Consider the following 12,793-nt stretch of genomic DNA (forward strand, 5'->3'; position numbering starts at 1 on the left):
TATTTTACTAATAACTTTTGATATTTTACTAATAACTTTTGATATTTTACTAATGACTTTTGATATTTTACTAATAACTTGTTATATTTTACTAATAACTTTTGATATTTTACTAATAACTTTTGATATTTTACTAATAACTTTTGATATTTTACTAATAACTTGTTATATTTTACTAATAACTTTTGATATTTTACTAATGACTTTTGATATTTTACTAATAACTTTTGATATTTTACTAATAACTTTTGATATTTTACTAATAACTTTTGATATTTTACTAATAACTTTTGATATTTTACTAATGACTTTTGATATTTTACTAATAACTTGTTATATTTTACTAATAACTTTTGATATTTTACTAATAACTTTTGATATTTTACTAATAACTTTTGATATTTTTCTAATAAATTTTGATATTTTACTAATGACTTTTGATATTTTACTAATAACTTTTGATATTTTACTAATGACTTTTGATATTTTACTAATGACTTTTGATATTTTACTAATAACTTTTGATATTTTACTAATAACTTTTGATATTTTACTAATGACTTTTGATATTTTACTAATAACTTTTGATATTTTACTAATAACTTTTGATATTTTACTAATAACTTTTGATATTTTACTAATAACTTTTGATATTTTCTAATAACTTTTGATATTTTACTAATAACTTTTTATATTTTACTAATAACTTTTTATATTTTACTAATGACTTTTGATATTTTACTAATAAGTTTTTATATTTTACTAATAACTTTTGATATTTTACTAATGACTTTTGATATTTTACTAATAACTTTTGATATTTTACTAATAACTTTTAATATTTTACTAATGACTTTTGATATTTTACTAATGACTTTTGATATTTTACTAATGACTTTTTATATTTTACTAATAACTTTTGATATTTTAATAATGACTTTTGATATTTTACTAATGACTTTTGATATTTTACTAATGACTTTTGATATTTTACTTATAAATTTTTATATTTTACTAATGACTTTTGATATTTTACTAATGACTTTTTATATTTTACTAATAACTTTTGATATTTTACTAATAACTTTTGATATTTTACTAATGACTTTTGATATTTTACTATTAACTTTTTATATTTTACTAATAACTTTCGATATTTTACTAATAACTTTTTATATTTTACTAATAACTTTTGATATTTTACTAATAACTTTTGATATTTTACTAATACCTTTTGATATTTTACTAATAAGTTTTGATATTTTACTAATAACTTTTGATAGTTTACTAATAACTTTTTATATTTTACTAATAACTTTTTATATTTTACTAATAACTTTTGATATTTTACTAATAACTTTTTATATTTTAATAATGACTTTTGATATTTTACTAATAACTTTTGATATTTTACTAATAACTTTTTATATTTTACTAATAACTTTTTATATTTTACTAATAACTTTTTATATTTTACGAATGACTTTTTATATTTTACTAATGACTTTTTATATTTTACTAATGACTTTTTATATTGTGTTTATGACATTTGATATTTTACTAATAACTTTTTATATTTTACAAATAACTTTTGATATTTTACTAATAACTTTTGATATTTTACTAATAACTTTTTATATTTTACTCATAACTTTTGATATTTTACTAATAACTTTTGATATTTTACTAATAACTTTTGATATTTTACTAATAACTTTTGATATTTTACTAATAAGTTTTTATATTTTACTAATAACTTTTTATATTTTACTAATAATTTTTGATATTTTACTAATGACTTTTTATATTTTACTAATAACTTTTGATATTTTACTAATAACTTTTGATATTTTACTAATGACTTTTGATATTTTACTAATAACTTTTTATATTTTACTAATAACTTTTGATATTTTACTAATAACTTTTGATATTTACTAATAACTTTCGATATTTTACTAATAACTTTTGATATTTTACTAATGACTTTTGATATTTTACTAATAACTTTTTATATTTTACTAATAACTTTTTATATTTTACTAATGACTTTTGATATTTTACTAATGACTTTTTATATTTTACTAATAACTTTTTATATTTTACTAATAACTTTTGATATTTTACTAATAACTGTTGATATTTTACTAATGACTTTTGATATTTTACTAATAACTTTTGATATTTTACTAATAACTTTTTATATTTTACTAATAACTTTTGATATTTTACTAATGACTTTTTATATTTTACTAATAACTTTTTATATTTTACTAATAACTTTTGATATTTTACTAATAAATTTTGATATTTTACTAATGACTTTTGAAATTTTACTAATAACTTTTGATATTTTACTAATGACTTTTGATATTTTACTAATGACTTTTGATATTTTACTAATAACTTTTGATATTTTACTAATAACTTTTTATATTTTACTAATGACTTTTGATATTTTACTAATAACTTTTGATATTTTACTAATAACTTTTGATATTTTACTAATGACTTTTGATATTTTACTAATAACTTTTGATATTTTACTAATGACTTTTGATATTTTACTAATAACTTTTGATATTTTACTAATGACTTTTGATATTTTACTAATGACTTTTGATATTTTACTAATAACTTTTGATATTTTACTAATGACTTTTGATATTTTACTAATGACTTTTGATATTTTACTAATGACTTTTGATATTTTACAAATAACTTTTGATATTTTACTAATAACTTTTGATATTTTACTAATAACTTTTGATATTTTACTAATGACTTTTGATATTTTACTAATGACTTTTGATATTTTACTAATAACTTTTGATATTTTAGTAATGACTTTTTATATTTTACTAATAACTTTTGATATTTTACTAATAACTTTTGATATTTTACTAATAACTTTTGATATTTTACTAATGACTTTTTATATTTTACTAATGACTTTTGATATTTTACTAATGACTTTTTATATTTTACTAATAACTTTTGATATTTTACAAATAACTTTTGATATTTTACTAATAACTTTTGATATTTTACTAATAACTTTTGATATTTTACTAATGACTTTTGATATTTTACTAATGACTATTGATATTTTACTAATGACTTTTGATATTTTAGTAATGACTTTTTATATTTTACTAATAACTTTTTATATTTTACTAATAACTTTATATATTTTACTAATGACTTTTGATATTTTACTAATGACTTTTTATATTTTACTAATGACTTTTGATATTTTACTAATGACTTTTGATATTTTACTAATGACTTTTGATATTTTACTAATGACTATTGATATTTTACTAATGACTTTTGATATTTTACTAATGACTATTGATATTTTACTAATGACTTTTGATATTTTACTAATGACTGTTTATATTTTACTAATAACTTTTGATATTTTACTAATGACTTTTGATATTTTACTAATGACTTTTGATATTTTACTAATGACTATTGATATTTTACTAATAACTTTTGATATTTTACTAATGACTTTTGATATTTTACTAATAACTTTTGATATTTTACTAATAACTTTTGATATTTTACTAATAACTTTTGATATTTTACTAATGACTATTGATATTTTACTAATAACTTTTGATATTTTACTAATAACTTTTGATATTTTACTAATAACTTTTGATATTTTACTAATGACTATTGATATTTTACTAATAACTTTTGATATTTTACTAATAACTTTTGATATTTTACTAATGACTTTTTATATTTTACTAATGACTTTTTATATTTTACTAATGACTTTTGATATTTTACTAATAACTTTTTATATTTTACTAATGACTTTTGATATTTTACTAATGACTTTTGATATTTTACTAATGACTTTTTATATTTTACTAATGACTTTTGATATTTTACTAATAACTTTTGATATTTTACTAATGACTTTTGATATTTTACTAATGACTATTGATATTTTACTAATAACTTTTGATATTTTACTAATAACTTTTGATATTTTACTAATGACTTTTGATATTTTACTAATAACTTTTTATATTTTACTAATAACTTTTGATATTTTACTAATAACTTTTGATATTTTACTAATGACTTTTGATATTTTACTAATAACTTTTGATATTTTACTAATAACTTTTGATATTTTACTAATAACTTTTGATATTTTACTAATGACTTTTGATATTTTACTAATAACTTTTTATATTTTACTAATAACTTTTGATATTTTACTAATAACTTTTGATATTTTACTAATGACTTTTGATATTTTACTAATAACTTTTTATATTTTACTAATAACTTTTGATATTTTACTAATAACTTTTGATATTTTACTAATAACTTTTGATATTTTACTAATAACTTTTTATATTTTACTAATAACTTTTGATATTTTACTAATAACTTTTGATATTTTACTAATAACTTTTGATATTTTACTAATGACTTTTGATATTTTACTAATGACTTTTGATATTTTACTAATAACTTTTGATATTTTACTAATAACTTTTGATATTTTACTAATGACTTTTGATATTTTACTAATAACTTTTTATATTTTACTAATAACTTTTGATATTTTACTAATAACTTTTGATATTTTACTAATGACTTTTGATATTTTACTAATAACTTTTGATATTTTACTAATAACTTTTGATATTTTACTAATAACTTTTGATATTTTACTAATGACTTTTGATATTTTACTAATAACTTTTTATATTTTACTAATAACTTTTGATATTTTACTAATAACTTTTGATATTTTACTAATGACTTTTGATATTTTACTAATAACTTTTTATATTTTACTAATAACTTTTGATATTTTACTAATAACTTTTGATATTTTACTAATAACTTTTGATATTTTACTAATAACTTTTGATATTTTACTAATAACTTTTGATATTTTACTAATAACTTTTGATATTTTACTAATAACTTTTGATATTTTACTAATGACTTTTGATATTTTACTAATGACTTTTGATATTTTACTAATGACTTTTTATATTTTACTAATGACTTTTGATATTTTACTAATGACTTTTGATATTTTACTAATGACTTTTGATATTTTACTAATGACTATTGATATTTTACTAATAACTTTTGATATTTTACTAATAACTTTTGATATTTTACTAATGACTATTGATATTTTACTAATAACTTTTGATATTTTACTAATGACTTTTTATATTTTACTAATAACTTTTGATATTTTACTAATAACTTTTGATATTTTACTAATGACTTTTTATATTTTACTAATAACTTTTGATATTTTACTAATGACTTTTTATATTTTACTAATAACTTTTGATATTTTACTAATGACTTTTTATATTTTACTAATAACTTTTGATATTTTACTAATAACTTTTGATATTTTACTAATAACTTTTGATATTTTACTAATAACTTTTGATATTTTACTAATAACTTTTGATATTCTACTAATGACTTTTGATATTTTACTAATAACTTTTTATATTTTACTAATGACTTTTGATATTTTACTAATAACTTTTGATATTTTACTAATAACTTTTGATATTTTACTAATGACTATTGATATTTTACTAATAACTTTTGATATTTTACTAATAACTTTTGATATTTTACTAATAACTTTTGATATTTTACTAATGACTTTTTATATTTTACTAATGACTATTGATATTTTACTAATAACTTTTGATATTTTACTAATAACTTTTGATATTTTACTAATAACTTTTGATATTTTACTAATGACTTTTTATATTTTACTAATGACTTTTGATATTTTACTAATAACTTTTGGTATTTTACTAATGACTTTTGATATTTTACTAATGACTTTTGATATTTTACTAATAACTTTTGATATTTTACTAATAACTTTTGATATTTTACTAATGACTATTGATATTTTACTAATAACTTTTGATATTTTACTAATAACTTTTGATATTTTACTAATGACTTTTGATATTTTACTAATGACTTTTTATATTTTACTAATAACTTTTGATATTTTAATAATAACTTTTGATATTTTAATAATAACTTTTGATATTTTACTAATGACTTTTGATATTTTACTAATGACTTTTGATATTTTAGTAATGACTATTGATATTTTACTAATAACTTTTGATATTTTAATAATAACTTTTGATATTTTACTAATGACTTTTGATATTTTACTAATAACTTTTGATATTTTACTAATGACTATTGATATTTTACTAATAACTTTTGATATTTTACTAATAACTTTTTATATTTTACTAATAACTTTTTATATTTTACTAATAACTTTTGATATTTTACTAATAACTTTTTATATTTTACTAATGACTATTGATATTTTACTAATAACTTTATATATTTTACTAATAACTTTTGATATTTTACTAATAACTTTTGATATTTTACTAATGACTTTTGATATTTTACTAATGACTTTTTATATTTTACTAATGACTATTGATATTTTACTAATAACTTTTGATATTTTACTAATAACTTTTGATATTTTACTAATAACTTTTGATATTTTACTAATAACTTTTGATATTTTCTAATAACTTTTGATATTTTACTAATAACTTTTGATATTTTACTAATAACTTTTTATATTTTACTAATGACTTTTGATATTTTACTAATAAGTTTTTATATTTTACTAATAACTTTTGATATTTTACTAATAACTTTTGATATTTTACTAATAACTTTTGATATTTTACTAATAACTTTTGATATTTTACTAATGACTTTTGATATTTTACTCATGACTTTTGATATTTTACTAATGACTTTTGATATTTTACTAATGACTTTTGATATTTTACTAATAACTTTTGATATTTTACTAATAACTTTTGATATTTTACTAATGACTTTTGATATTTTACTAATAACTTTTGATATTTTACTAATAACTTTTGATATTTTACTAATAACTTTTGATATTTTACTAATAACTTTTGATATTTTCTAATAACTTTTGATATTTTACTAATAACTTTTTATATTTTACTAATAACTTTTTATATTTTACTAATGACTTTTGATATTTTACTAATGACTTTTGATATTTTACTAATGACTTTTTATATTTTACTAATAACTTTTGATATTTTAATAATGACTTTTGATATTTTACTAATGACTTTTGATATTTTACTAATGACTTTTGATATTTTACTAATAAATTTTTATATTTTACTAATGACTTTTGATATTTTACTAATGACTTTTTATATTTTACTAATAACTTTTGATATTTTACTAATAACTTTTGATATTTTACTAATGACTTTTTATATTTTACTAATAACTTTTTATATTTTACTAATAACTTTTGATATTTTACTAATAACTTTTGATATTTACTAATAACTTTCGATATTTTACTAATGACTTTTGATATTTTACTAATGACTTTTTATATTTTACTAATAACTTTTTATATTTTACTAATAACTTTTGATATTTTACTAATAACTGTTGATATTTTACTAATGACTTTTGATATTTTACTAATAACTTTTGATATTTTACTAATAACTTTTGATATTTTACTAATGACTTTTGATATTTTACTAATAACTTTTGATATTTTAGTAATGACTTTTTATATTTTACTAATAACTTTTGATATTTTACTAATAACTTTTGATATTTTACTAATAACTTTTGATATTTTACTAATGACTTTTGATATTTTAGTAATGACTTTTTATATTTTACTAATGACTTTTTATATTTTACTAATAACTTTTGATATTTTACAAATAACTTTTGATATTTTACTAATAACTTTTGATATTTTACTAATAACTTTTGATATTTTACTAATGACTTTTGATATTTTACTAATGACTATTGATATTTTACTAATGACTTTTGATATTTTAGTAATGACTTTTTATATTTTACTAATAACTTTTTATATTTTACTAATAACTTTATATATTTTACTAATGACTTTTGATATTTTACTAATAACTTTTGATATTTTACTAATGACTTTTGATATTTTACTAATGACTTTTGATATTTTACTAATGACTATTGATATTTTACTAATGACTTTTGATATTTTACTAATGACTGTTTATATTTTACTAATAACTTTTGATATTTTACTAATGACTTTTGATATTTTACTAATGACTTTTGATATTTTACTAATGACTATTGATATTTTACTAATAACTTTTGATATTTTACTAATAACTTTTGATATTTTACTAATAACTTTTGATATTTTACTAATGACTTTTGATATTTTACTAATAACTTTTGATATTTTACTAATAACTTTTGATATTTTACTAATGACTATTGATATTTTACTAATAACTTTTGATATTTTACTAATAACTTTTGATATTTTACTAATAACTTTTGATATTTTACTAATAACTTTTGATATTTTACTAATGACTTTTTATATTTTACTAATGACTATTGATATTTTACTAATAACTTTTGATATTTTACTAATGACTTTTTATATTTTACTAATAACTTTTGATATTTTACTAATAACTTTTGATATTTTACTAATGACTTTTGATATTTTACTAATAACTTTTGATATTTTACTAATAACTTTTGATATTTTACTAATGACTATTGATATTTTACTAATAACTTTTGATATTTTACTAATAACTTTTGATATTTTACTAATAACTTTTGATATTTTACTAATGACTTTTTATATTTTACTAATGACTATTGATATTTTACTAATAACTTTTGATATTTTACTAATGACTTTTTATATTTTACTAATAACTTTTGATATTTTACTAATAACTTTTGATATTTTACTAATGACTTTTGATATTTTACTAATAACTTTTGATATTTTACTAATAACTTTTGATATTTTACTAATAACTTTTGATATTTTACTAATGACTTTTTATATTTTACTAATAACTTTTTATATTTTACTAATGACTATTGATATTTTACTAATGACTATTGATATTTTACTAATGACTTTTTATATTTTACTAATGACTATTGATATTTTACTAATGACTATTGATATTTTACTAATAACTTTTGATATTTTACTAATGACTTTTTATATTTTACTAATGACTATTGATATTTTACTAATGACTATTGATATTTTACTAATGACTTTTTATATTTTACTAATGACTTTTGATATTTTACTAATGACTATTGATATTTTACTAATAACTTTTGATATTTTACTAATGACTTTTTATATTTTACTAATAACTTTTGATATTTTACTAATAACTTTTGATATTTTACTAATGACTTTTGATATTTTACTAATAACTTTTGATATTTTACTAATAACTTTTGATATTTTACTAATAACTTTTGATATTTTACTAATAACTTTTGATATTTTACTAATGACTTTTTATATTTTACTAATGACTATTGATATTTTACTAATAACTTTTGATATTTTACTAATGACTTTTTATATTTTACTAATAACTTTTGATATTTTACTAATAACTTTTGATATTTTACTAATGACTTTTGATATTTTACTAATAACTTTTGATATTTTACTAATAACTTTTGATATTTTACTAATGACTATTGATATTTTACTAATGACTATTGATATTTTACTAATGACTTTTGATATTTTACTAATGACTTTTGATATTTTACTAATGACTATTGATATTTTACTAATAACTTTTGATATTTTACTAATAACTTTTGATATTTTACTAATGACTTTTGATATTTTACTAATGACTTTTGATATTTTACTAATGACTATTGATATTTTACTAATAACTTTATATATTTTACTAATAACTTTTGATATTTTACTAATAACTTTTGATATTTTACTAATAACTTTTGATATTTTACTAATGACTTTTGATATTTTACTAATGACTTTTGATATTTTACTAATGACTTTTGATATTTTACTAATGACTATTGATATTTTACTAATAACTTTATATATTTTACTAATAACTTTTGATATTTTACTAATAACTTTTGATATTTTACTAATAACTTTTGATATTTTACTAATGACTTTTGATATTTTACTAATGACTTTTGATATTTTACTAATGACTTTTGATATTTTACTAATGACTATTGATATTTTACTAATAACTTTTGATATTTTACTAATGACTTTTTATATTTTACTAATGACTATTGATATTTTACTAATAACTTTTGATATTTTACTAATGACTTTTTATATTTTACTAATGACTTTTGATATTTTACTAATAACTTTTGATATTTTACTAATGACTATTGATATTTTACTAATAACTTTTGATATTTTACTAATAACATTTGATATTTTACTAATAACTTTTGATATTTTACTAATGACTTTTGATATTTTACTAATGACTTTTTATATTTTACTAATGACTTTTGATATTTTACTAATAACTTTTTATATTTTACTAATAACTTTTGATATTTTACTAATAACTTTATATATTTTACTAATGACTATTGATATTTTACTAATAACTTTTGATATTTTACTAATAACATTTGATATTTTACTAATAACTTTTGATATTTTACTAATAACTTTTGATATTTTACTAATGACTTTTGATATTTTACTAATGACTATTGATATTTTACTAATAACTTTTGATATTTTACTAATGACTTTTGATATTTTACTAATGACTTTTGATATTTTACTAATGACTTTTGATATTTTACTAATGACTATTGATATTTTACTAATGACTTTTGATATTTTACTAATGACTATTGATATTTTACTAATAACTTTTGATATTTTACTAATAACTTTTGATATTTTACTAATAACTTTTGATATTTTACTAATGACTTTTGATATTTTACTAATGACTATTGATATTTTACTAATAACTTTATATATTTTACTAATGACTTTTGATATTTTACTAATAACTTTTGATATTTTACTAATGACTTTTGATATTTTACTAATGACTATTGATATTTTACTAATGACTTTTTATATTTTACTAATAACTTTTTATATTTTACTAATAACTTTATATATTTTACTAATAACTTTATATATTTTACTAATGACTTTTGATATTTTACTAATGACTTTTGATATTTTACTAATAACTTTTGATATTTTACTAATAACTTTTGATATTTTACTAATAACTTTTGATATTTTACTAATAACTTTTGATATTTTACTAATGACTTTTGATATTTTACTAATAACTTTTGATATTTTACTAATGACTATTGATATTTTACTAATAACTTTTGATATTTTACTAATAACTTTTGATATTTTACTAATAACTTTTGATATTTTACTAATGACTATTGATATTTTACTAATGACTTTTTATATTTTACTAATAACTTTTGATATTTTACTAATAACTTTTGATATTTTACTAATAACTTTATATATTTTACTAATGACTTTTGATATTTTACTAATAACTTTTTATATTTTACTAATGACTTTTGATATTTTACTAATAACTTTTTATATTTTACTAATAACTTTATATATTTTACTAATGACTTTTGATATTTTACTAATAACTTTTGATATTTTACTAATGACTTTTGATATTTTACTAATGACTTTTGATATTTTACTAATAACTTTTCATATTTTACTAATAACTTTTTATATTTTACTAATGACTTTTTATATTTTACTAATAAATTTTTATATTTTACTAATGACTTTTGATATTTTACTAATAACTTTATATATTTTACTAATGACTTTTGATATTTTACTAATGACTTTTGATATTTTACTAATGACTTTTGATATTTTACTAATAAATTTTTATATTTTAATAATGACTTTTTATATTTTACTAATAACTTTTTATATTTTAATAATAACTTTTTATATTTTACTAATGACTTTTGATATTTTACTAATGACTTTTTATATTTTACTAATAACTTTTTATATTTTAATAATAACTTTTGATATTTTACTAATAACTTTTGATATTTTACTAATGACTTTTTATATTTTACTAATAACTTTTTATATTTTAATAATAACTTTTTATATTTTACTAATGACTTTTGATATTTTACTAATGACTATTGATATTTTACTAATGACTTTTTATATTTTACTAATAACTTTTTATATTTTACTAATAACTTTTGATATTTTACTAATAACTGTTGATATTTTACTAATGACTTTTGATATTTTACTAATAACTTTTGATATTTTACTAATAACTTTTTATATTTTACTAATAACTTTTGATATTTTACTAATGACTTTTTATATTTTACTAATAACTTTTGATATTTTACTAATAACTTTTGATATTTTACTAATAAATTTTGATATTTTACTAATAACTTTTGATATTTTACTAATGACTTTTGATATTTTACTAATGACTTTTGATATTTTACTAATGACTTTTGATATTTTACTAATAACTTTTGATATTTTACTAATGACTTTTGATATTTTACTAATGACTTTTGATATTTTACTAATAACTTTTGATATTTTACTAATAACTTTTGATATTTTACTAATAACTTTTTATATTTTACTAATGACTTTTGATATTTTACTAATAACTTTTGATATTTTACTAATAACTTTTGATATTTTACTAATGACTTTTGATATTTTACTAATAACTTTTGATATTTTACTAATGACTTTTGATATTTTACTAATGACTTTTGATATTTTACTAATGACTTTTGATATTTTACTAATAACTTTTGATATTTTACT

The sequence above is a fragment of the Euprymna scolopes genome, chromosome 46 (assembly GCF_053919585.1).
Source record: "Euprymna scolopes isolate OS-2025 chromosome 46, ASM5391958v1, whole genome shotgun sequence".
Taxonomy (NCBI): domain Eukaryota; kingdom Metazoa; phylum Mollusca; class Cephalopoda; order Sepiida; family Sepiolidae; genus Euprymna; species Euprymna scolopes.